Here is a 27,025-nt window from a genome sequence, read left to right as displayed (position 1 = left end):
CTCAAGAGGAGAACCTGGCAGCAAGCAAATCAGGAATTAAAGACAGAACGAAAACGCAGAGGAAGGCAAGTCATGCCAAAAAGCCAAGGTCGTATCAGCTGAACTAGCCCCACAGTGGATACAATTAATGAAGAGAAGAGCAGAGTATCCTATTATGAAAGGTCAAGATAAGCCACAGAAGGCAGATTGCTGTCAAAATTAAATCAAATACACACATTGCATGAAGAATAAGACAATTTCATGGTGTCGAAATCACGTGACCGAACAAGGAGAAGGGATGAAACTTTCACACCTACGCATAGATTTGTGCCATGCCCAGACGCCTTTACTTTTCCAGACCAAGAAGCAGTTTCAAGGCCAAAATACAAAGAAATAATTGACACATGACCACTGAAGTGATGACTGATTGTTGCAATAATTGGAGGGAGGCTGGAGGGAGGCTTGGGGAGCAGACAAACTCCCTCCACCGGCTATTCTTCACGCTGCTAAGCTACTGGAAAAGTATGAGTGGGTTGTTGCCAACCCAATCATAGTGGACCAAGTAAGCTAGGGTTCTATAGTTAGTAGAACCAATGAAACGTCGTACTTTTAGTGACGTCTACAGTCGCCATTTTGAAGGAAGGGCTTAGATGCCCCACCTGACAGTGTTTGTCCAATCCCCTCACTCTGTTACCATATACAAATATAGTACTTATATTAAAGTTACCTACCTAGAACCAGTAGAATTACGTGCAACATTTTAAGTGTTACACAACAGTGATAACGGGTTTTTAGTATAAATGATGTTTTTTTTGAAGTTCGTTGGAGTTGAAGTGAGAAGGAAGATCGAGCGATTGCTGATATTCATGAACTCCCCGTTTTTTGTACTTGTCATTAAACGGACTCCCTTTGCCAAACCATTGAGTTGTCATTATTGATTTGATGCGTGAATATTAATCTGCATCCCCATCCATCTCACGGGTGCTGCTGCTTCATCTTAAAGTGCTATTGGGTAACCCCCAGCTCTATGGGCCGATTGGGGTCCTAGTGCACACTTGGTAGCAAAGATAGGATGGTTTATCGACTATCGATTAGATAAGACACCCATTGACCGTCGACATAAAGTAACTCTAGGTCCTCGGCAATATCACAAGTCCTTTGCCATCCGGCTAAGTAGACCGAGAGGCTCCCCGTAGATAGTGGATAGACTAAAGTGTAAAACCTGCAGGTTGAGGTCTGAAGGAACCTGTGTTTTCTCCCACAAACCCCTTCCCACTTCTACGAGCAGCTGACCGAATGAAAAGCAAGGAGAGGCGGTAACAAATGCGGTGATCCCGAGCATCCAGAGAAAGATAAAAATGCGAACGGTGAGTGAAAAAGACTGAATATTTTGGCAAACAGTTGCATGCCTTAGAACAAGTAAGGGAAGGTAACGAAGGGAGGTGGGACAAAAATAACGTTAGGGCAAGAGTAGAATGTACATATATAAGGGGAAAGAAACATTGACTCGAGGGTGACTGAGCTAGAGAGAAGATACTGGGAGGTTACCCGAGCTAGAGAGAGGATACCAGGAGGATACCTGAGCAGAGAGAGGATACGCCCAGATACCTGTGCTTTAATATAGCGCTAGAAGAAGCCTGCATTCAAAGTCCTGAAAAAATAGGGCACATTAGAAAACAAGAATCGATGGAAGAGGCGATCTGAAAGGGATGGGCTTAAATTTCATGTCGGGATAATTTTAGGGGCATGAGATTTGTGTAACCAGCCAGAGTCTGTCTAGTCTGTCACGTCTGTCTTGTGTTTTTATTTCTTTTTTCTGACGTCATAGAATAAGAATTTTGTTTGGAGGAATTAGCACAAAAATTGCGCGATTGTTTAGCTAGGGTATTGTAAAATATGAATTGATAATTTTTCGTGAAAAAATGGGATTGGAGCTTGCGACGAATGGTGCTCTCTCATTTTGTTGGTTTTGTTTAAGAAACATAAAAGAATAACAAAGTGTTATATGAGGAGAAGGTAAACAGAGTTTAAGCATGGATGACGTTACACTGTTAATACACTTGTGCAAAGAGTTGCCAAAACATGCACCTATGATGAAAAAGTACAGTGCAGAATGGGTTAAAGGAACCGGCCACAAAATGTTTATGCCATAGCCAGGGCGGATCGCTATCTAAAACGGTCCTGCAACACATGACGACATATTTGCATGCCACATACACAGGCAAAAAGTTGGACAAATGCCTAGCGAGTTTAGAACTTTGGAAGAGGTACCAAGAGTATAAGGAGGAGGAGCCGCTGTTAGATTGAATACGTAACGTGTGCACAGAGGGGGGTGAGACGCCTTCTGCGCCACTCGCCCCTTCTGAAACAAAAATCGAAGCCAGTAAAAACGAAGGAGTATACCTCCTGAGGGAACATAAAGCAGCCACAGGATATAGCAACCCGGCATATGAGTCACCTACACTAAGTAGTGAGGAAAACCCAGACAGAGATATCACCTCCAAAGTCCCGAGGGACTAGGAGTGACACAAAAAGGAAAAAGGAGACCAGGCACAAGGAAGTACATCTCTAGACACAGATAGAGAGGCCAAGAGATGGAAAGGAGATGAGGATAGAACTGATGAGATAGCATTCACACAGAACTAATAGATGGGAGGTCAGATTCTATTGAAACTCGATGTTAAAGGCATTGAGGACGTGAGACAAAATGGAGAGTCAGGCGATTCAAGGAGCAAAGAGAAGGTAAAGGAAAAAGGATTGAGAGACGAAAGGAGCAGGGGAAAAGATAGACAGAGACGATGCAGTTGTATCGTGAGGAGCACGAAAGGAAACGTGATCATAAGCCAAGAACAGCTAATGATCAGAACAGACAGGAACAATGAAAAATAGAGGAAGAAGAACAAAAGATAAGGGAGAAGAGAATAAAGAGACGAAGGGATGAGGAAATACGAAGGGCAAATGAACAAAGAGATGCGAAGAAACGGAAAGAAGATAGGGTCAGAGAGGAAGTGAGGAAGCACAGAGAATTAGATGATGACATAGAACGTAAATGAAGATAGAGAGCACGCGATCTTGAATATCTGGAGAGAGAGGTCAAAAAACCAGATCCAGTTGTAGATTGGGAAGACATAGAAGAATTCTTTCCTGAGTACGATTCAGTACCAGGCACGTCTAGGGCAAATATCGAAGATGACTCCGACACCAGAAGCATTGGAGAAACGATTGATAGAATATATGATGAAATGGGGCTAGAACAAGTACACCAAGGGAAAAGAGGTGACGAGCGTCTGGAGAGCACTCAGCTATACGATACTGAGGATGCCTCCCGAAAGTAGCAGAAATAGAGAGCTGTCCCTAGATAAGTTGACACTAAATAGGAATGAGGAAAATAAGAGGAGTTGTACGAGTTGGGCACAGAATATATCAGACGCGGAAAGAGAGGAAAAAGAAGAAAAGAGAAGACACACAAAATGCTTCTCTGGAGGAAAAGGGATAAGATGGTCATATTCTAGCGAGTCTGCTCCTAAGGCATCAGAGTCAGCCACACAGTCAGACCGACACGAAGGAGTATCTTACGGCAGAGGGGGGTGTCTCCACCACCCTAGGTGAGCCGACTAAGGACATTGCCAGGTAGACAGCGATGTAGGACTATCACCCCTGCAGTGGATAGAAAAATGATGAGAGAGGAAAAGGAGTGCCATGTATTACAATTCCCGTTGCTCGAAAAAGGAGGAACGAGGCCACAGTATATACCCTGGCCTTACATGGATCGAGAAAATTTGAAAAATAAGCTATCAATGTTGACATCGGGAACTGGAAAATGGATACATGAGTTAGAAAAAATGACGGGACGGAACACGTTAGCTATCAGGGATATTAAGGCTCTTTTAATCGCCATACTTGGTGATAGAGCTGATGATGTGCGGACACTGGCAGGTTATCCTGGCATGACTACAGTTAATACTGCACACGATGGAGCTCCATTTAACAATTGCAGAGCTGCCGTATGGAAAACATTACGATTGCTATACCCGGATACATCTGACATCAGAGCTATAATGACACAAAAAATGCACGAGTCAGAGGATCCTTTGCTTTATATTCAGAATTTCCAAGATGCTTGGGTATTGGAAACGCAGGAATCTTGGGGGAAATCTATACCCGTGTTTTACCATATATTATGCCAGGGCTGCCAGATCAGGTGCAGAAGCAGCTCAAGAAATTGGTAGGAATCGAGGTCAAATCGTGGTCTGAAATACAGTTGACCATAGCTCACTATTGCAGGCTACTTCAAGAAAATAATCGCAAAAAAGAGGCTGCACGAAAAGCTGAAGAGGCAAAATTAGTGCAGAAGAAATTGTCCAAATATGCCATTGAAGGGGCAATGATAACTAGCACAGACGGATCAAACATACAGCAGGTCAATAATCAACAGCAGGTTAATCAGGGTAGTAATGGATTCTTCCCAAGAGGGAGAAGCTTTCGAGGAAGAGGATGGTAGAGTAATCAGGGAGGTTTCCAAGGTAATCAGGGAGGTTTTCAAAATATGCAAAATGGCAATCTGGGTATGTCCAATGGGAAAATAATCAGACCACCGCCAATATGTTGGACTTGTGGGATGACACGGCATCTAGCACGAACATGCAGAAGTCAAAGCATGGTGCAAAATGACCAAAGAACAAGAGTAGGAATGGTGAACCCACCTGTGTTTTTACAGCAGGGTGGAAATGGAGTTGCACAAAATCACACAGTGCAGCAGCAAGTGCTGGGAGCACAACAAAGCTTGCAACCTCAGAATATGACATATTTTCCATAAGGACAGTTTAGTCACCCATGCAACTGTCACAGACAACAAGTGCAGGACAGGTACGGAATTCTGAGAAATAATGCTGGTGATGGAGGAAGTCCATTCTCTCAGCATGGAACAAAGTTATATATGAATTAGTACAGCTGACTGGGAAACCTGATGTGTTCTATCCTATCAGTGACACCTAACCCTCACGAGGAACCAAGGGTAGATGTCTGTATAGGGGATAAAGAATATTTCTTCTTAGTTGAGACAGGGGCAACATGCTCGTGTATACGTGAAGGTAAGTTTTCCTTCTCCGGCAATGCCATAAATACTCAGGGCTTCACAGGAGAAAAAAGTTGTGTTTCCTTTACAAAAGAACTTCCAGTCTCTACTGGAGAATGTGACATGAATGTGCCACTGCTATATTTAAGGCAAACCCCAGTAAATATATTGGGACGAGACCTAATGATAAAGTTAAACATGACAATCTCGTTCACGGAGCAGGGCATAGTATGTTCAACTCCAGGAATGCATCATTTGAACGTATGCTAAATTATTATAGCACACGCAGGACAATCAGCTATGAGAGCTGTTCTATTGGAACCAGAAATATTCGCATATGGTATATGTATAGTAATGGCAGGGCTACCAGGCCTTGCAGAGAAAACCAAGAGAACCCCAGATGAGTTTTTATTTAGGCCAAGAATACCTATGCACGAGGAAAAGGGACAAGTATTTCCCTTGGCAATACACACAGCCATAGTGGATGGGAAAATGGCTTTGATCGATGGTTGTGATGATGAAGGAAGACAAGGGTGCACAGTAATCGCCACTGAGGAAGGGTACAGATTGACTGACGTCACTGATGACGATCTGTTTGACGAACAAACAGATGTTGAAGAAACAACAGTTGAGGTAAATCTCATTTTTTGGGTGAGAATGATCAAAAGAGAGGTGCCCCAGAGAATGATGCTGGCACAAAACTGTCCTGGATATTTTGATGACGACATGGCCTAGGTGCCTGTCTCAGTGTGGATCACAGGCCCCTATGATGTAGGCTTACTAAAAGGAGTCAGAGAAGTGAGGATTAAATTGAAACCAGGAGCAGTTTTGCCAAGAGCACGACAATATCCCATGTCTAGGGAAGCAGGTGAAGAGATTTTCAAGACAATTTCTGCTATGATGGAGCAGGGCATCTTAGTGACGTCAGAGTCAACATGCAACACTGCAGTTTATCTTATTAAATAATCAAAGGGGTGGTCATGGAGACTAATTGAAGATTTATGCCCGATAAATGATGTTGTAGAGGCCGAGTTCCCTCTAGTCCCTAATTCGTCCACAATCCTATGTAATATACCCGTTGAGGCAAAATATATCAAAGTGATTGACTTGAAAAATGTATTTTTCTCAATCCCATTGCACAAAGACTCACAACATTTGACGTCATTCACGTTCAGACAGATGCATCTGAAAAACACAAGGTTGCCCCAGGGGTACTGTGAGTCTCTTTCGATTTTCAACAGAGTCCTGCAGATGGACTTAAGCAATATTGCATTAGAGAGTGTTGTCTTGTAATATGTGGATGACATCTTAATTTGTAGCACGACAGAGGAAAGGTGCAGACACAATTCTATACAGCTATTGACTATCTTGGCTGAGAAGGGATATAAAGTTCACAAAGAGAAGTTACAATATTGTCAGCAAGAAGTGCTTTACATAGGCCAGCTAATCTCACATGAGGGGAATAGGGTTACCCCTGAAAGAGCTGAGGCCATGTCAAACACAGGCAAGCCACACACGATAAAACAGATGCAGAGTTTTCTAGGTCTTTGCAATTATGTCAGGGCATGGGTCTTTGACTACAGCTCATTTACCAAGCCCTTGTTACAGGCCCTAAAGAAAGCACAGGTGACAGAAGAAAAAATGGAATGGTCTGAGACCATGGAAGAAGGGTTTATTGAACTCAAGAAAGCCATTTGCACGGCACCGGTTTTAGGGATCCCCAACAATGCAAAGGAATTCTACCTGTTTTCACACATGAATGGCAGTGTTATGACAGCAGTACTCACACAGAGAACCACGTTGGGGTACAAGCCCCTGGCATACTACAGTGGGAATTTGGACCCAGTGATGAGAGGTCAATTCCCTTGTGAACAAAGTTGAGCTGCCTCTGCATTCGCCATGGAAAAGGCTAAAACCATTGTGAAGGGATGTTCTATGACGTTGTGTGTCGAGCACGCATTATTTGCAATTCCAAAGAAACTGAAAGGCAACTTGACATCTCAGAGAGCTTACGCATATGAAGTGATCATATCAAATCCATCGATTGAGATAATTCAATATAAGATAGTGAACCCAGCTATGTTTTCTAGCAGAGCACGTCACTGATGGAGAGCCAATCCATGACTGTGCGAACTATGAAGAATTCTATGATGAAATTCCCAGAGTGAAAGAAAATGCATTGGCAGAAGGGGAAATTGTCTTCGTTGATGGTTCCTCGAGAATCGATCAAAATGATGGGCAAAGATATACAGGCACTGCTTTGGTAAAGCACACAGCAAATGGAGAAATTCGAGTAATCATTAGTGCACGATTACCATCTCATTATTCAGTGCAAGCCACAGAATTATTGGCATTGATACTCGCTATTGAGAATCACGCAGACCAGGAAGTGACAGTGTACAGCGACTCCGCCTATGTGACGTCGACACTGCATGCAGGCCTAGTGCTCTGGAAAAGGAGAGGCTACCTCCGAGTGGATGGCACGCCAGTGCAGCACGAAGCCTTATTGGACAGGCTCATTAAGGCACTACAGCTCCCAGTGTGAATAGCGGTCGTGAAATGCGTCACCAACACGAAAGGTACACATTTTATCTCACGAGGAAATCAAGCAGCAGACACGGAAGCCAAGCGTATGGCGACCAAGGGCGAAACAATAATGAATATGGAAATAAGTGATTTACATGAAAAAATGATTGTTGCACGAAGTGAACATGATGGTTATAGTAATATAGGGCAAACCCAGTTAATGGAACTCCAAGGGGAAGCACCACAGGAGCAAAAGAATCCCTGGAAGCGGTGAGGGTGTTCTTTAAATCCCTCTGAAAACTTGTGGTGACAAGACAGCATTGGTAAACCAGTGATGCCTATAGCCCTGTTAAAGATAGCATTAGAACAATTGCATTATCCAGCGCACATGTCAAAAGAGAATCTAGCAGCAACGATCGTTGAAGACTGGTTTATACCGAACTTAGCAGAGCACGTTGCATTTTTTATGGCCAACGGTTCATGGCTGGGCATACACTAAGAGAAATTAGAGGAGTCATCCCAAGGCCCAATGGACCTTTTCAGCACTTGCATGTCGATTATGTCGATATGATTCAAGTATGTAACGGGTACAGGTATCTAATTGTTGTGGTTTGTCCATTCTCTAGATGGTTAGAAGCAGGTCCATGTACACACCTTGACTCTACCTGTGCGGCCAAATTTCTGGTGAGAGAGGTATTTCCCAGGTGGGGAGTATGTGAGGCCATGAGGTCAGATAATGGTCCTCAATTTGTTAATGCAGTATTTGGACAGATCAGCTTGCTGCTTGGTATAAAGCACAAGTTCTCGTCGGCATATCATCCGCAAGGTAATGGGATATGTGAGAAGCTCAACAGCTTTTTAAAGGAAAGGATAGCCAAGTTGAAGCTTACTCTAAAGGAGGGATGTCTACACTGCCTTCCATTGGAACTGTATGCACTCAGAAACCATCCTGGTTCTGATCATCATATAATCCTCACGAAATAGCAACAGGCAGAAGGATGCACAATCCATTGACACCCAGAGATAGAGCAAGCTAACAGGGGAAATTTTAGGATCCGAGATGCAAAATTACTTGAATTGCATGACATCTTATCTTACTGTAATTTCAGGCCAGCTGCAGCAACGACAAAAAGGATGCAGGGCAGGAGAGAACACAGAAGGAGATACTACAACAGACCCGATTCAGAGTTTATGTTTACCACCAATTTTCCCTGGAGACACAGTCCTGGTGAGGAACCACATGAAAAAAGTGGGACAAGCCTAGGTTCAACAGACCCTTTACAGTGGAAGACGTCACTCACTCTGCAGTCACGCTACAAGGAAGAAGGGATTGGCTCTTCCTGGGTGACATCAAGCCATACAACGGAGAAGGCCCCCTGCCCGCACGCCAACACGTAGAGACTACAGACAACGGGGAAGAACTGCAGCACATGAAGATGAGATCCATGACGAGGAAGAAGGAAGCATGACCAGCAAAGCAAAGACAAAGAACTTTTGTGCAAGGTTGTGGCTTAAATTTGGATATTTCCTCTATACAAAAAAGGGGATAAGGACATAAAAATGGGCACTCTGTGCATCCTAGTTGCAGGCTGAAGAAGAGAATTTCATGCATAAACCACAACATAGGTTATTAATTTTGAACTTTGGACTAAGGCATAGTGAAGCCTTGATGAGAAAAGGATATGCCAAATTTTGATCGAGGACACACAAATTGGAAGAAAATACAGTATCCAGACTCGTTCCAGACAGGAGCTTTATTTGGACTCACTTATGGTGTCCCACAGCAGTGACATCACTAAAGACGTTCTAAATTACTGTGACTTAGTCTTGAGATCGTACCCGTCGCTAGTGGGAAGGTTTACTAGCATCACTGAATTTCTTCAAGACCCTGGAAACAAAAAGACAATAAGGAAGCTGCTCACCATGATCACCAAGAAGTTCCTCCTGCTTCCGGAATACAGAAAGGAACAAAGAAAAAGTCCCAAGCAGAGGAAGAAGCGAATAGGCTTGTTAGCTTGCTATTCTTCCGTTTAATTGAAGACTGCCCAGATCTTGTTGGGAGACACACTGACGTCTTGACATTTTTGCGAGATCCAGCAAACACAGAACGTTTGAGTATAATCCTGAACGGAATCATAATTCAGGTTGCTCTTCACGCTCATCGAAATCATAGAAGATGCTCACAGTGAGTACTGAGCAGTTCCAGAATTCAGCAAGGAGTAGACAAATGTCACTGTCACCAGAAGATAGCAGATTGGCAAGCAATGTCTTCTTTTGCCTGATTGAAGACTTTCCAGAACTTCTGGGGAGGCCTGCCAGTGGTGACGTCCTCACTTTCATCAGAGACCCAACTAATTCTACACAGATGAGCATGCTCCTGCATGGCATTGTGATGCAAGTTGAACTTTCTAATCATCATCAGATTGTAAGCTTTCTGCCGAGGGACAGATAGAGAAAGTGTTGCCAGAGACTTCACTTTTGTTTATACTGACAAGGACACAACATGTTTCCGGAGTGAAACAGATAAGAGGAATTTATTGGGAGCTTGTGTATTTTGAACACGTACAGTAAAAAAGGACTTGATGAACTTATTGTCTTAATTTACATTTTTCGTATACAGAAAAGAGAACCATATCCAGAGACAATAGACAATCCATTGTCCAGGCAAAGGAGGAAAGTTGTTCCAGTACGTGCAACTGACAAGCAGAAACAGTAGAACCCAGAGATAATATTGCCAGAATGTATTAAACTGTTCGTTTTTTCCTTAAATGATAGAGATGGGCAACCAAAACAGCAGCATTGTCATCCCTCTGGAGGAGAGACACTCTTATTGTTCCAGAACTAAGTGTAGCCACGTAACCTATAGAGGAATAATGTATCTATGCATTGTATTCATCGTTGTTTTGCTGTCACTGACGATTCGAACTTAATTTTTCAATGGTGCACAAAGTGTTCCAATTACAGTGCACCCACCTAATGATGTACGCATGTCACCCACAAAAGCACCCAGACCCTTTATAGTGATTCCAGTTCCTAGAAAGTCTGACAAAGGAGTGGGTGAGCTTGAAATGGATTTGATTAGCAATGACACACATGTAGTGACAAGCAAGTTGAAAAGACGGAGACAGGGTCGGCAGAATAAGAATGAGAAAGGGTTACTGACAACCATACGCATGCAAACGATGAGTGCACATACACCAGGTCTAGTGTCAATAACTGCAGAACCACAATCCAAAGAATGGGAGAAGGTTGGACAACCAACGATGAGAAGCTCTACTACAAGTAAAGTGAAAAGACAAATGGAAAAAGCTGAACTTTTAAAGAGACAAAAGGAGTTGGAGAAAAAACAAAAGAGACAGCACTGATAAGCACCCCTGATCCAGCACTGAAAGAGGCAAGTGCAAGCCCAGCAAAACTCTCATGTGCACAGATGACAGCAGATTCACTATGGCCGTTCATAGCCAGAGCCAGGAAAAGACAGGAGGACAAGGAACGAATTACCAGACAGTCTGCTACCCAGTTGGTACAGATGAAGAGAACTGAACCATGGATTGAGATACCTGAGAATCCTCCAGCAAGAAGAAGCCATACAGATGTGTTCAAGGACGTGGTTATAGCAAACTACATGAAAACCTTGAGAATCAAAAGAAGCATACAAGGAGATGATAATGAACTAAACGACTACCTGGACAGCACAGAACACTTGGGAAATAACATCTGGTGCCAACATATGAAAGAAGTTGGAAGACGGAATTCAGAGTGGGAATGCTTTGTTTGTGCACTCCTTCCTTACAGCATGGGGAAATCAAAGATCTTTTTTTTATTTTTTTTATTTATTATTGAATATAGTTGAATTTATATCAACTTTTTCAATTTATACATTTAGCAAATTCTTAAACATAGAAATCTAAATAAAACAGCCAAAAACTTTATCAATTCAATTCATATTATACAATCATCATCATTCTAGGTTCAAGGCCTGTAAAAAATTGATTGTTGCAATTCTTATACTCATACAATCAGTAGCAGCCAAGGCGACCCATCTATTTTTTGGGTCGAGTTGTGCAAAGTATGCAAAGTGGTTAACAAAGTGCAATTTTCTTAATGTACTAAGTGCAGGGCAATCCAGTATTAAGTGTTGAAGGGATTCCACAATCATAACATTTTTACAGAACCGGCACCAGTTATGGTCAGAAGCAATTTGTTTCCTTCTTGCTTTGACCTCACCGGTAGGCCAGATGTTAAACCTTAAGCGAAGAATCGCAGATCTTAAAGCAGCAGATGGTGCTAAAAGCAAATAGGACGCAATGTTTTTATAGCGTTTTGGACCAAAGATTGTAGGATCAAAGTCTTTATAAGTTAGACACAAAGTTCTGGTGTTGATCCAGTCCATCATATACACCTTCTTCTTTGCCAGCTCTGGATGAGCAATAAGCAATTTTAGTGAAATGTCAGCATGTACCATGATTGTTAAAATTTTCATAGTCCAGTATTTTGGGAACATTTCTGTAGAATTAATTAGGTAACTAGAAATAGTGGATAATGTAGAGTCTCCATATGTAGATAGTAAACATTTACGAAATAGGGCACATAAGCGCCAATTATATAGTGCACTTAGAGAAATTAATCCCAATTCATATCTTATTAACACTCCTGGAATACATTGAGGTAGATTTAAGATTGTACGCCAAAACTTGGCTTCTAATAAATTCAAAAACCCTAAAGGAACAAATAGTGTTTCCATACCATAAAGAATGGTTGCTACAACATTCTGATCCCAGTAAATAATGGCAGCTTTGATGGAAAATTTACCATATTTAGAAATGATTACTCGTGTCTGACAAATTGCTGTGGTTAGCTTCTGCTTAATTTTATTCAGATGTGAGTCTAACGTTGGAGTGCCCTCAAAAATCAGGCCCAAATAAACATAATTTGGTACCGTTTTTAAGGATATTCCATCAATCTGCCAGTTCATTAGATGTTTACGTGCGCCTTTAGGAACATATGTAACTATTTGTGTTTTACTTGTGTTTACTACAAGTTCATTTTCTTTGAAATAGGAGCATAAAGCTAACAAGAGATTGTGTAGACCACTTGGGGTTTTTGATACCAACACAAGATCATCTGCATACCACAATGCACAGATTTTTACATTGTTCAATTTAGGAGCGTCAGCGATTACTTTGTGAAAAATATCCTGCACATCATTAATAAAAAAGTTAAATAAGGCAGCCGCCAAAATGCATCCCTGTTTCAGCCCTCTAAATGTTAGAATAGGGGTTGATAGAAGCCCCTCAGAGTTTAGCCTTACATAAACCCTGGTTTGTGAATGGAGGGCAAAAATAATGTCAGTAAGAGTGGATGGGCAATTCGCTTTGACTAACTTATCTATAAGTTTTGGTCTTGAGACCGAATCAAATGCGGAATGAAGATCTACAAAAGCAAAATATCTGGCTTGCTTTTTATATATTGCTTGTTGTTTTATAGCATTTAAAGTTATTAAATTAATGCTCGTGCCCAGCCCTGCTACAAATCCAGTCTGTGCTGGGTCGCGCTGATTTACTTTCTTTGTCCAATCAATAAAATCTCTTAACACCAGTCTACAAAAAAAATTTCCCGGTACGTCTAGTAACGTTATTGGACGATAATTTTTCGGGTTAGTCCGATCACCTTTTTTATAGACTGGAATGATTACAGAAGAACGCCATGGTTGCGGAATATTTTTTGTCTGTAGTATCTGCAGAAACATATTATTCAAAATTAATGACCACTCTGGTATATTTTGTTTGAGCATTACGTTGGTCAGTCCATCTAAGCCTGCCGCTCTAGATGACGAAGAAGCTTTAATGAAAGTTTGAATTTCATTTTTGTAAAATGTAAAGACCAACTGTTTACACCGATACTATTGTAAATATAATGGTTCACCATAGGATCACTATACAAGGATGAAAAATGTGTAACCCACATCGATTCAGGTACGCCATTGAGCTGCGCATGTGGTTGGGCTGAGATGTTACATCTATTCAGGAGTTCCCATATAAGTCCTGAGTTTTTACCCCGGCAAGCTGATAAAAAACATTCACTATCTTTTTGATACAAGGTAGCTCTCCTTGCTCGTACCCAGTTGCGATATTTCGAAGAAGCATTTTAAACAGCCTTATTTTGATCAATTAATGGTAATTTCTGAGCAGTTCTAATCTCTCTTCTATAGGCTTTCTTTCGTTCATACAGCGCCAGATCAAAGCTATGAACATGTCTTTTACCTGGTTTACTATGAACTGGAAGAGGATTCGCGAAGGTGCTAAGAATTTCTATATATGAATTAGGCCTGGCTAAGATTTGATTTTCTAGGATTGCATCATTCAAAGCCAGTAGTTTATTGGTAGACCATTTGAATCGATTTCTGCCATTATTAACAGATAAAGTATGTTTATAGTACATTGCAATTTTCGTGTGGTCACCACTATCTACCAACCAATGTAAAGATAGAAGATGATGATCACTAGATGTTTGTTTGATTATCTCAAATTTACTAATGTTTGTAAATATGGAGTTCGAAACAAAGATGTAATCGATGGTAGATTTAGAGGAGCCTCTTTCCCAGGTATTCATAGGTGGAATGTCACCTGTGATTGCGCCATTTATCAACCTTAAACCATGATCTTCCATAAAGGAATTCCATCTTGCACCTTCACGACTCCAATTCCTCTTATTAGAATAGAAACAGGAGAAGTTCAAATCGCCCATTAGCAATATTCCAGCAATGTTAGTTTCATTTGAGATAAGCTCAAACATACAGGAAAGGGCATCATAAAAGCTATCATCAGTGATGCCTATCGGGTTTCTATATAGATTAATAAGTGCATATGTCTGTGAGTTGAAAAGAATCTTAACCAATTAAATGAATTTATTTGATGTTTGCCAGGGTATGATTTTCAATCCCCTGCTCACTTTCACTGCTACTAACAACCCGGCTGTAGGTCTACCTTTACCACCATGTGCTGCTGGTAGTAAACTAATCTCGTGATCGTCCCATATGGGAAGATTTAGTAACCATGTTTCTTGTAAGGCTACAATATCATAACTATTCAAATTATTATCTAAATTCCACTGCAAATGAGAGTACCCTCTAGTATTCCAACTAGCAAGTGAAAAAGTATTGATGGAAACGGTTATTGGTGGTTACGAGTAGACATTGGGTTCTACATTGGGATCAGATGACGAGTAATTAGTACAATAATTGCAGTTACACGAAGGTTCAGAATTTATACCACCAATAGACTTATTTCCATCAGTCTCTTTAAATTGCTGGCGTGCTGGGTCTTGGGCTAACAAAAAACCCAGATTAAACAATTCCATTCTGGCATTCCATAGTGTATTGCGAACAATACCAGATTTTATCCATAGCCTAACGATGGAAAGGTTTTTATCACAAAGAAACTCCACTTGATCCACATCTGTTGAGGAAATGGCTTCTAAGCCCTCTATGTCTCCAAATATATTGAAGACACTTGCACGACATAAATCATATTTTGGAAAAGAACCATCCCGGCACTTTAAGATCAGAGTGTGATACTGGTTAAGTTTCTTTAAAAGGGCAGCACTATCGTCGTTTACATAACGTTTATTACTACCATTGTGTATGTTCATGTTACACCTATTTCTATCTTTAGATTGATTTTGAAGGGGCTGCATATTAGAAGGAGGAGGCATGATTTTCATACAATTATCAGATCGGTTTTTGAGAGCATTAATGTCATTTTGTGGGTTTTTATTAACATTATGTGTATGAGGGGGCTGTTCAAGGGTATGTAAAGTATCAGATAGCGATTCAGATCTTCTATTAAGTAGATAGGAATCAACTGCATTTCTCAAAGCAGTTAAACGATCTTCTACTTTTTCTATCGAAGCGCTAGGAAATAATACTTTTGTAGCACCTGTCGAATCAGCCTCATTTTGGATTACTAGTTACGTATGTACATTCGAGCAGGCCTGTGTTGTCGGTATGTTATCAGATTTAGATGTTAAAAGAGAGACCAGCTCATTCAATGGATCATAGTTGGGGAATAATTTAGGAACTTCTGCTAGGATCCTTTGAGCGGGAGCAATATGAGAGGGAGGAGGAATATCTTGTACAGCTCCATCAACCCGTGTATTATCGGGTATATTGACATAGTCATTATTAGATATCTCATTGCTTAATGCTGGCAGGGCAGCAGATTTATGAGGAAGAGACGTAGTAACATCTGGAAGAAGAGGTATCTGCGATGTTTTTTTTAACTCTGAAAGAGCTTTTTTATTTCTTTGTATAAGCTTAGATGACAACTATTTAATTTTTTTCTTATTTAACAAAGAACCTCCCAGCTTCTGTGGTTTTAGGATAAAGTCTCGACATGTCTGGCTCGGTATTGGTTGACCCTCAGTTCTCGCAGGGGAATCAATACTAATCCAAGATTCATTAGGTTTCGCTATGTCTTCAACGTCCTCACATTCTATAGGTCGAATTATATTAGGAAACATTGGTAAAGATGGCGTAGTTATTAGGGGATCTTGCATCATCCTCTCTAAATGTGATATACGCTGAAGAATAGAAGGGCCTGAGTGTACATTTAAGCCTTGATAAGATGACCAATTGGATTCAAGCTTTCCAATCCTTTGTTCCAAATTTACCAAAGATAACTCCTTGGAACATTTAAGAGAAGTATCTTTCATCCAATCACTTATTTGATTTAATTTATCAGTTTGGATAGCTAGCTTCTGATCCAAAGAATTAAAAAGCTTAAATAGAGTAGCCATAGTTGTATTAATAGCTCCCAAAGTAACTTCCATTAAAACCGGGTTCAGTAAGGGGTCAGTTGGTTGTTGTTTCTTATCGGAAGTTTGGCAACGACGAGGGGTAGGTTGCAAAAAAGAGATCTCCTCGTCTTGTCTTGTTGAGTTCATAGAACATGCCTGTGCATAATCAGTCGTGATCGAAACTCTTGAACTTTCAAGCTCTCTACATTCGGAAGAATTTTGTGAAAGAACAGAAAGAAGCTTATTATTAGAGGTATGTCTCACGTCCTCAATGATTATTGAAGCTGATGTAACATTCTCCAATAATGAAATTTGACATTCATTTGTCATCACATTTGGGTCTATGGTTGTCTCTTCTAAAACAGTAGTGCAAGTTCGCTAAGATCTTTGTAGCTGTTGAAATTGATGTTCAGACGGCACACTGTCTATCACACATAGCAATGTGCAAGACAAGAGGCCAGTTCATGGGAAGTGATGCCTCACTGAAATGGGCAACTGAAGCAACTGATCCAAATGAAGATGATTATGTCCAGGACATAAAGACAAGGATCAATTTAAAAGCAAAACACATTGTGGTCAGATATGAAAAGCCTGGAGTTAAGGGAGCGGAGATCAGAAGAGAAGCAAATCAAAAACTGAACGTTCAAGGAAAGACGCTAAAAGAAGCTCGGAAGTTGAAGAACAGAGGCCAAATGCAAATTTGGGGAACAGTGCTTTCACCAGATGGATGGGAGAAAGGAGTGGTAATATGCAGAGCATGGATGGTCTTCGGTCACTACGAGCCCACCATCAACATAGTGTGAAATGGATGCAAGCCATTATGGCTAAAACTTGCTAAACTGTTGACATGGGTCGAAGACAAGGGAGCACCCTTGCAGATAGTGCCACTGGAGAGCCCAAAATTCTGTTTCAGGAATAATGGCACACGGAAAATGGGGGAGAATCAAAACTGTGGATGAGTTTTTGACACTCCATGAATGGTACATGGTAACGTAGTGATCATGGATCATTATTGGGCATGTGAATCCAAAGCATATATCAGGCTGCCGAGAAACTGGGGAGGTATCTGCACAATAGTGAATGTCCATGTTCCAGCATTGGTGATTCCAAAAGGTGATCTGAATATTTACAGTTTCCGGAAAGCAGATGCTCACCTGAGGAAGAGGAGATCTGTGGAACTGATTAACTGAATGAAGAGAGAGAATTACTTTTCTGCCCAATCAGAAGAAGCTTTTCATGCAATACCGTATGAACACAGACTGTTCAGCCAAACCTCATCAGTGTTCACGACAATTTTTATGCCAAGAGTTAAGGTTGGAGCAAATACTAAATGGTTGCAGATAACCAGATGGGAGTTACTGCAAACTATCAACACTGCCATAAAAGGATTCAACTCAATCAAAGAAGAGTAAAGGGCAATCCGACTAATGACTCTCCAGAACAGATATGTCCTTGATATGATCATAGCTATGGATGGAGGTGTTTGTGCAAAAATCGGAGAATCATGTTGCACATTTATACCATCTCACGACGAAGAAAACGGGACCTTAACAGAGGCCATAGGTATGCTGACGAAACTACAGAATCAGATGATCGATGAAGCTGACGAAGTTGATGATGACAGCTGGTTTGGATCATTATTCTCATAGGTTCCACAATGGATGGCAGATGCATTCACATTCTTAGGAGCCCTGCTATTGATGAAATTGCTCGGATTCTGTGTTATCAACATAATAGTCTCTCAGTGCCAGAAAACTGCGAAAAAGGCCATAGGGATGAAGATCATGATTGATGTCGAACCAGGATGGAAATCCCAGGACCTTACTTATGAAGAAATAAGGGACTTTGTAAAAGCCAACATTTATGCACCAGAAGGAACAAAGTTTCTATATCCAAGGAAACAGAAATTATGTGGGAACATGGATCTATTGTAGCCCAAATGGACAATGTCAACTAATGACATGGAACAAAGTTGAACACGTGAGAACAGCAGGGAGCTTGAAGGGAGTCATAAAGATGTGGACCCCAAAGATGTATTCCTTTAAACCTCTATGCGTGGATTCAGAAGAGGAAGTAAAAGTGGATCCAGAGGATGAACTAAAAGTGGATACCAAAGAAGAAGATAAAGTGGTTGATGAATCGCCCAGAGAGGGGAGTGTAGAGGAGGCCCCAAGCACGATTCACACTCCAGCCACCCATTTTGAAGTACCAGGAACATTCACACCGAAATATGTGATGTATGATGAGCAGATAAACCAGCAGAGAGCCGCAGTGGGGCTCTGTCCAGTACCTATCAGAAGAACAGCACCTGTTGAAGTGCCAACACCTCGGAAAACCTGGACAGTAAGGTACCCATTGAGAAAACCCTATCGAAAAATGAGACAGAATGATGATTGTCAAAGTGCAATACCTGAAGAAGCCAAGAAGATACTAAAAGAAGATGAATGATGACATCATAAGAACCCGGAGCGACTCATATATAGAAGATATGATGATCTGTGAATGATGAAAAGAGACAAAACACCATGGATAAGTGACATCCTGAGTTTAAAAGTGAAACGATTGATGTCAAAATGTCAGAATCTTATGCCATGAGCACGATGAAGATACTCAGTTAGTTTACACGTGCACATATGCAAGGAACTGCCAGAAGCGAGAATTCATGAGGCTTGCTTAAGCTTAGTAGTAAGATAGATTGCGGCAAGCGCCACCCATACATATCTACCTCAAAAGGAGCACTTTATACAAGTATACTTCCACTATGCACAAGAGCAAAATCAACCAAAGGTTACTAGAGGTCTCAAGGGGAGAGCCTCGCAGTAAGCAAATCAGGAATTAAAGACAGAACGAAAACGCAGCGGAAGGCAAGTCATGCCAAGAAGCCAAGGTCGTATCGGCTGAAATAGCCCAACAGTGGATACAATCAATGAAGAGAAAAACAGAGTATCCTATTCTGAAAGGTCAAGATAAGCCACATAAGGCAGATGGTTGGCAAAATTAAATCAAATACACAAATTGCATGAAGAATAAGATGATGGGGGGCGTGGTTTGGCAGCCATCGAGTAGGCTATGTTTCCTGGTAGCTCCCATACATCTGACATTGATCCGGATGCATGCTGCGTGCAGAATCATTGGATTATAAATAAAAAGCCTTGGCAGCTGTCGGAATACGTGGAGCACAAGATAGGGGCCTGAGAGACTGAATCCGAGAGGTGCCACAGGAGCTATGAATGAGCAAAGGATGGCCCGGTCCTCATAGAAAGGATAAAAAAATGGCGGGCGCCCAGATACAACAGAAAATACTGTTGCAAGGAGGTGTTTGCGACTTGTGCTTGCGGCACGCCTATGAATAATTGGGACACTGGCAGCTGCCGCAGGGAGCGGGTCTGCGCATCTCCCAGACCTTCATCATGTCACTGACACCACGGGTTGTGGGGCACACAGTAGCAGGACCTTTCTCTCAGGAGGACAATGGTGGCCGTGGCGTGGCCCGAGGCCCTGCAGGGGTTTGCTTCTCTGTGATCGAAGCCTGGAGCCCAGCAGCCCGAGTGAGAGACCCAACTCAGTGGACACCACATGCTTGGAGGCACAGACGGTCCCCTGGGTAGGGGCATAGTGGTGAGAGCTGTGGGTTGTAATTGCCACGAAAAACTGTTGCGTGGGGCTGGGAAAAGGAGGACCCGCATCGCTGGTGCGGCCCCAGAGCACCGCGCATGGGTGCAGATTAATGCCGGGAAGGGAAGCAAAGGGAAGTCTGCGCGCAGACAGTGCCCGCTCGGCTGTGTGCAGGATAAGGATCCTGCATAATAATAGATTAAGAGCACGGTGCAGACACAAGTCGCCCTTCAGCCAGGGAGCAGGCTAGCAAGAGCCAGGTATGAAATTGCCTGATCGTGGATGGAATTGCACGAATCAGGCATTGTGGTCACCTGCTAGGGATGCTTCCCAGGTGGCATTGAGTCACTGGAAAGAAGCTGGGCGAGCTGAGAGCTTTGCACGACTGAGGAGCTGTGCGGCAGTGGAAGGACAAAGTGCATACGGTGAGGAGAGGTGGGAATAAGGGCCCTAAACTGACATTGCCATAAGTCAACAACAAAAGGGAGCGCCCTCACCACCCCTATAATGGTGCCCTCACCAGAACGTTGGGAGCCAGAGCCGCAGATGGATACTGGGCACAGTGAGCCCTCACTGCTGGACTGGGGCACATAAATAGAATCATTGAGCGAGCCACACCGCCTATAGTCTCTGGGCACGGGTGGACACAGAGGAGATGCCCTGCCAGCATCTACTGGGTATGGGTCTGGTGACCCCCCCTGGCGTAGCTCGCAGACCTCATTGACCTGGCGTTGATGAAGGGGATCGCCCTGCGGCATAGCCGGCAGGCAAGTGGAGATGAGTAATATGCAGGGGCCTGAAGAGACATTCTGCTGCACGGAGCTGCGCCTCACGGCTGACATTGGAGTGGACAAGTGACACCATCGGACTCTGAGAGACAGGCACGCCAGACGGGCGAGGTGTGGACAAGATGGCGCTCAATGGGGGCAAAGTGAAAGGGAAACAACCCACAATGGAAATTTTTGCCAAGACGTCGCCTCCCCTGATCGCGCCAGCACAAGCGAAAGATGACGCATCTCAGTCTGCGGCATCTCAATGCAGCAACCACCGGATTGTGGATGCTATATCAGAACTGAAAACTACGCTAGACACAGCTATGGCCTAGATGCAGGTGGCGCTGGAGACTAAGATTGATACGGTTGGGGTAGACGTTGGTCTTTTGCGTCAAGATGCAAGGGCACTGGCAGACAGAACGAGCAGCCTGGAACGTGCGGTGAAAACTAACACGGAGGTTAGCACCACTAATGCCAGGGAGGTCCACATACTGCAACAACAAGTGGGGCGACGTAACAACATTTGGGTGGTGGGGTTGCTGGAAGGGGAAGAAGGCTCTGACCCGACGAATTATGTGGAGAACATGTTGTTTCAGGAAATAGGTGCGAGGGAGCTTTCCCAAGGATTTGCAGTGGAAAGGGTGCATAGAGCGCATGTAAGGAGGCCTCGCCCGGCGCCCCTCCACGTGCCATTATTGCCAAGATTGTGAACTACAGAGACAGGGAAAAGATCCTGGAATTTTTTTGTGACAGGCGGGACTATATGCAGAGCCTCTGCAACAGTTACTGCATACCCAGACTACACAATGATGGTACAGAGGCAACGCTTTAACTATGTGGCAGTTAAACGACGCCTGAGAGCGGCTGGCTTCAAATACATGCTTTTATACCTGGCGAAACTCAAGCTCCTGCATAAAGGGAGAGCAATCTTTTTCGAGGCACCTGAGGAGGCGGTGCAATGGCTAGATGCTCAGGGCAGTCCAGCAGAAGCTGAAGGTCCAGAGCAAAGCAAGCAGGATAAGTGAACCTGCTTTACAATGTTGATAAGGGGGTTTATGGTTAAGGTAGTGGGGATGGCCTCATAATCTATGTGTGGACTTTTGTGGACTGGTATATGTGTATGAACGGCACCAGAGTTAAGCCGCCGTGTGCGGCATACTGTAGCGAATTGTAGAGAGCTGTAGGGGTAACACAACCTCTCCCCCAGTAGATAGATTAGTGGAGTCACCAGTAGGGTGATACTCCCCTCTGTGTCCTGAGTACTGGCAGCAATGGGAAAGGACTAGATGTGGGTTAGCCTGAGATCCAGGGATGGAGCTGGGCACCAGTTGGGGTTGGGAGCAGTTGAGGGAAGGGGGTAGTTGTGGGTTTGGGGAAGTTTGGGCAGGGTTGGTTGGGGCGGGAGGAGAGTTGGGAGGTTGGGTGGGACGGGGGGTGGAGCGTTAAGTGTGATATGGGGTGGGCAGGAGTTAGAGGGGCTAAAGGGGGAGGGGAGGGGTAGGGTGGAGAGTGGGAAGGGAGTTGGGGAGTTTGAACGAGCTTATAAAGGACAGAGAAGGGATTGGATATGGATGAAAGATGGGAGACCTTAAAATAGTAACTTGGAATGTCAGGGGGCTCAACAGTTATTTGAAGAGGAATAAGATCATGATGTATTTAAGGAGGCACAAAATAGATATCTCCCTATTACAAGAAAGTAAAACAAGAGGTAATAAGGAAGAAATGGAAGGGAACCACCTTAGGGGCAACGTATTCGGCTTACGCCAGAGGGGTAATTACCTGGGTAGCACCACATGTCCCCTTCTAGCTACTGCAATCATCAGCAGAGTCTGACGGGAGAATGGTGGCGATACAGGGGTTGATAGAAAATAGAGAATTGTGTATTATCAACACATATGCCCCAAACCAAGATACTGCGGCTTATTTGAAGACCTTATATAGTAAAATTAGCCCATACATGGGGAGTGCGGTTATATGGGGAGGTGACTTTAACTGTATTTTAGACCCCAGGGTGGATAGGACAGACAGGAAATTAGACAAGCCTACCCCCGCAGCCAAAACCTTGAGGACCCTGTTGGGAGACTTTAAGCTGGAGGATATATGGAGGCTACACCACCCACATGATAGACATTACTCGCACTACTCGGCGCCACATAATTTGTATACACGGCTAGATTACATGTTTGCTGCTCGAGAGATGACGGGAGAGATAGTGCGGTCTGAATATAAAGCGAGGGTCCTCTCAGACCACTCGCCACTGGTCTTAACATGGCAATATCTGCCTCCTAGAGCTAGGATCCCAATGTGGCGGCTCAGAGCCGAAGCATTGAAAGACAGAGTGTTCAGAGGAGACCTGAGGGAGGAAATTGTAGAATACTTTGAAAATAACACTGGGAGTGTAGAATCGACCGGCACTCTATGGGAGGCATTCAAGGTGGTGGTGAGGGGATCAGCTATAGCTTAATCTAAGGGGCTGCAAGGAGGCATACTGCAGGAGTTACAGAGGACAGAGGCGAAACTAAAGGCAGTCATGAGTAAAGGAGGCAACTCCCTGGAGGAGGCCGAAACCATAAGCCAATTACAGCAAGAGTGTGAAGGGCACTGGGAGAGATTATGTAATTTAAATTAAAAGAAATACATAGAGAGGCAGCACGCCAGTGGAGACAAGCCAGGAAGGCTGCTAGCGTGGTTATACAAAAATGAGACACCCAGATCAACGATCAGAGCAATACAGGGGGAGAGTGGACAAATACTAGATACCCAAGAGGGTGTGAACGGAGGGCTCCTCAAGTTCTATAAACAATTGTATGGAGATGTAGAAGGGGGCGAACCGAGCGAGATAGTGGAAACATTACAGGATATTGATTTACCTAAATTGAGTGCTGAAGAGAGAGAGAAATTAGATGCCCCAATCACATTAGAGGAACTAGAAGCAGTGATTGAGCAATTACCTACTAGTAAGGCCCCGGGAGCGGATGGACTCCACAGTGAGTTTTACAAAACGTATAAAACGGAAGTGCTCCCCCCACTGCTGGCAATGTTAAATGAATCATTCAAAACAGGTATATTGCCAGAATCCCTGAGAGAGGCGATCATTATTCTGCTTCTCACACCTAATAAGCCAAGCATGGATTGCAGCTCGTGCAGACCGCTATCCATGCTGAACCAGGACAGCAAGATACTCACGTCTGTGTTGGCAAATAGACTGAGACAGGTCATAAGCAGACTTATACACCCTGACCATACCGGATATGTTCCACACAGAAGCATATCCGACAATCTCAGAAGGCTCCACCGTGCCATAGAGCAAACTGAAGGAGACTTGCATGAAGTTGCAATTTTCTCGTTAGATGCGGTGAAGGCCTTCGACTCTGTCAAATGGCTTTGGCTGATAGCAGCCCTGAAAGAAAATGGAATGGGGCCCGGGTACCTGAAGTGGGTGAAACTACTGTACAGCTCACCACTAGCCAGAGTCAAGACGGGAGCGACCATTTCAGAGAGGTGGCAACACAGTAGGGGCACCAGACACGTATGCCCTTGGTCCCCGATGCTGTACATTCTTGCACTGGAAATCTTAGCGATGTACCTGAGGCAACAATATGAGGAGGTGGGGATCTACACGAAAGGAGGGCCTCGCCTAATATCATTGTATGCAGATGATATGCTGTTGTACTTGGGTATCCGGAAGAAAACCTGCAGTAGATTTTAGAAGTAATGGGGAGGTTTGTGTTGCTCTCTGACATTGCAGTTAATACTAAGAAGTTGTGTATATTCCCCCTGGGGAGATATAAAGGGATCCTGCGGGAACACCTACCAATACTACAAATACCCTGGGAGACCAAAAGCTTTAGATACCTGGGGATTGATATCTATCACATGGTGGGGGCTGAATATAAACAGAATACAGAGAAGGCAGTGGCAAACATTGAGAATAGCATGAGATTCTGGGCTAAGCTCCCTTTGGCCATGGTGGGGAGGGTGGCGCTGTTGAAGATGGTTGTATTGCCGGGCTGTTACACTTTTCTGGGAATATACCATACATGATACCCAAGAGATTTATTGTTAAACTTCAGAGCATATGCAGAGGCTTCATTTGGCATAATACCAGGAATAGAATAGCCCTGTGGAAACTACAGAACATGTATGACAAGTGGGGAATAACATTGGCCAACTTCGAGATCTACCACTTGGCCAGTCAACCACAATATGTGGCTAAGTGGTTAACGGAAGACCCAACATCGGAGTCCAGACTGTTGAGGTCTGAATGCATTCCATTTTTTTTTTGTTTTTAAAAGAATGGATATGGCTGCCCAAACCAGAACTAAAAGGGTACCGGGGGATCCTGGAACTGGGGTGGAAGATGTGGCGCAAGGTTTGCCAGGCCATGGAGAACCCGACCCCGTGTTCTCCGCAAGTGCTGCTAGTGGCATTGTCCGGAGGGGATGAGCAACTGAGGAAGGCGATCCGTAAGCATTGGGAACCGGTGGGAGTAGCAACAATGGGAGCCATATGGCAAGATGGGAAGGTAATGGAATTTAATGCACTGGTAGAAGAAACGAGTCTACAGCTGGTGGCAGTATATCACTCACACCAGATTGGTACAATGGGTGAGAGAAACATGGTCAGAAATAGTGCTAGAAGATCAACACGATACAGCCAAAGAAACAATTTATGATATTGCAGAGGTGGGGCACAAGGTTTCCCGCATTTGCGAACTGCTGATGTCCAGGGTGGGAAAGGAAATGACCCAGCTAAGGCGAGATTGAGAAGAGGAAGCAGGGGAACTCATGAATGACGGGCTGTGGGAGAGGGTTCAGGGGTACCATAAAAAGATGTCCAGGAATGTGAGGCTGCAACAAATCCAGCTATATGTAACCCACAGAGCGTACAGGACCCCCCAGAAGATTGCTCGATTCAAGAGCGCAGAAATACAAACATGTCCCAAATGTGGGGAAGTGAATGCATGGATGATACACATGTTCTGGGCATGCCCGGAAATTAGAAAATTCTGGGGAGAAGTAGCCCACCGATTAACTGAGAAAGGGATCACACTGGACGTGAAATCTGTGTGGGTATGCATGGTAGGGGGTTTTCCTAGACCGCGCACACTGAAACACGTGAGCAAACTTAAGGACTTGGCTTATATACTTGCCAAGCGTAGAATTGCTATGGTTTGGAAAGCATGTAACAGACCAAAGGCAGAGGTCTGGTGGAATGATCTCCAGAAATGAGCAGAGGCGGAAACAGAGGTATGGAATGAAGCGGCCAATAGGGGAGGGGAGGAGGAAGCGGGAACTCTGATGTCTGGATCCACCCAGGCCTGTCCAAGTGAACATGATACCTCCGGGAATACATAAGAGGGGGTATCCCTAAATGATACAACAGCGGAGGGCGAAGTGGTGTAGGCTCGAGTTGGGGGAGGGTAATGGGTAAGCAGTGGATATTTGTTTTGATATTGTATATGATGTCTAAAGCTGTATGATATGCACTGTTGGGTTTGTTTTGTTGGTTGTAAAAGTTAATACAAATTGTTTAAAGAAATGTAAAAAAAAAGAGTAGAAGACAATTTCACAGTGTCGAAATCACGTGACCGAGCAAGCAGAAGGGATGAAACTTTCACACCTAAGCAAGGATTTGTGCCATGCCCAGATGCCTTAACTTTTTCAGAACAAGAAGCAGTTCCGAGGCCAAAATACAAAGAAATAATTGATAAATGACCACTGAAGTGATGATTGATTGTTGCAATAATTGGAGGGAGGCTGGGGGAGCAGACAAACTCTCTGCACCTGGTCATCCATTCTGCACGCTGCTAAGCTACTGGAAAAGTATGAGTGGGGTTGTTGCCAACCCAATCATAGTGGACCAAGTAATCTAGGGTCCTATAGTTAGTAGAACTAATGAGACATCGTACTTTTTGTGATGTCTACAGTAGCCATTTTGAAGGAAGGGCTTTTTAAGCATTACACATCATTGACGAAGAGTTTTTAGTATAAATTATGTGTTTTTTATTAAGTTCGTTGGAGTTGAAGTGAGAAGGAAGATCGAGCGATTGCTGATGTTCATTAACTCCCCGTTTTTTGTACTTGTCATTAAACTGACTCCCTTTGCCAAACCATTGAGTTGTCATTATTGATTTGATGCCTGAATGTTAATCTGCATCCCCATCCATCTCACGGGTACTGCTGCATCATCTTAAAGAGCTATTGGGTAACCCCCAGCTCTATGGGCCAGTTGGGATCCTAGTGCACAGCATTGAGCACAT

Source organism: Ambystoma mexicanum, chromosome 11 (assembly GCF_040938575.1).
Source record: "Ambystoma mexicanum isolate Mex_15411 chromosome 11, UKY_AmexF1_1, whole genome shotgun sequence".
Lineage (NCBI taxonomy): Eukaryota > Metazoa > Chordata > Amphibia > Caudata > Ambystomatidae > Ambystoma > Ambystoma mexicanum.
Note: the sequence above shows the minus strand (reverse complement) of the source record.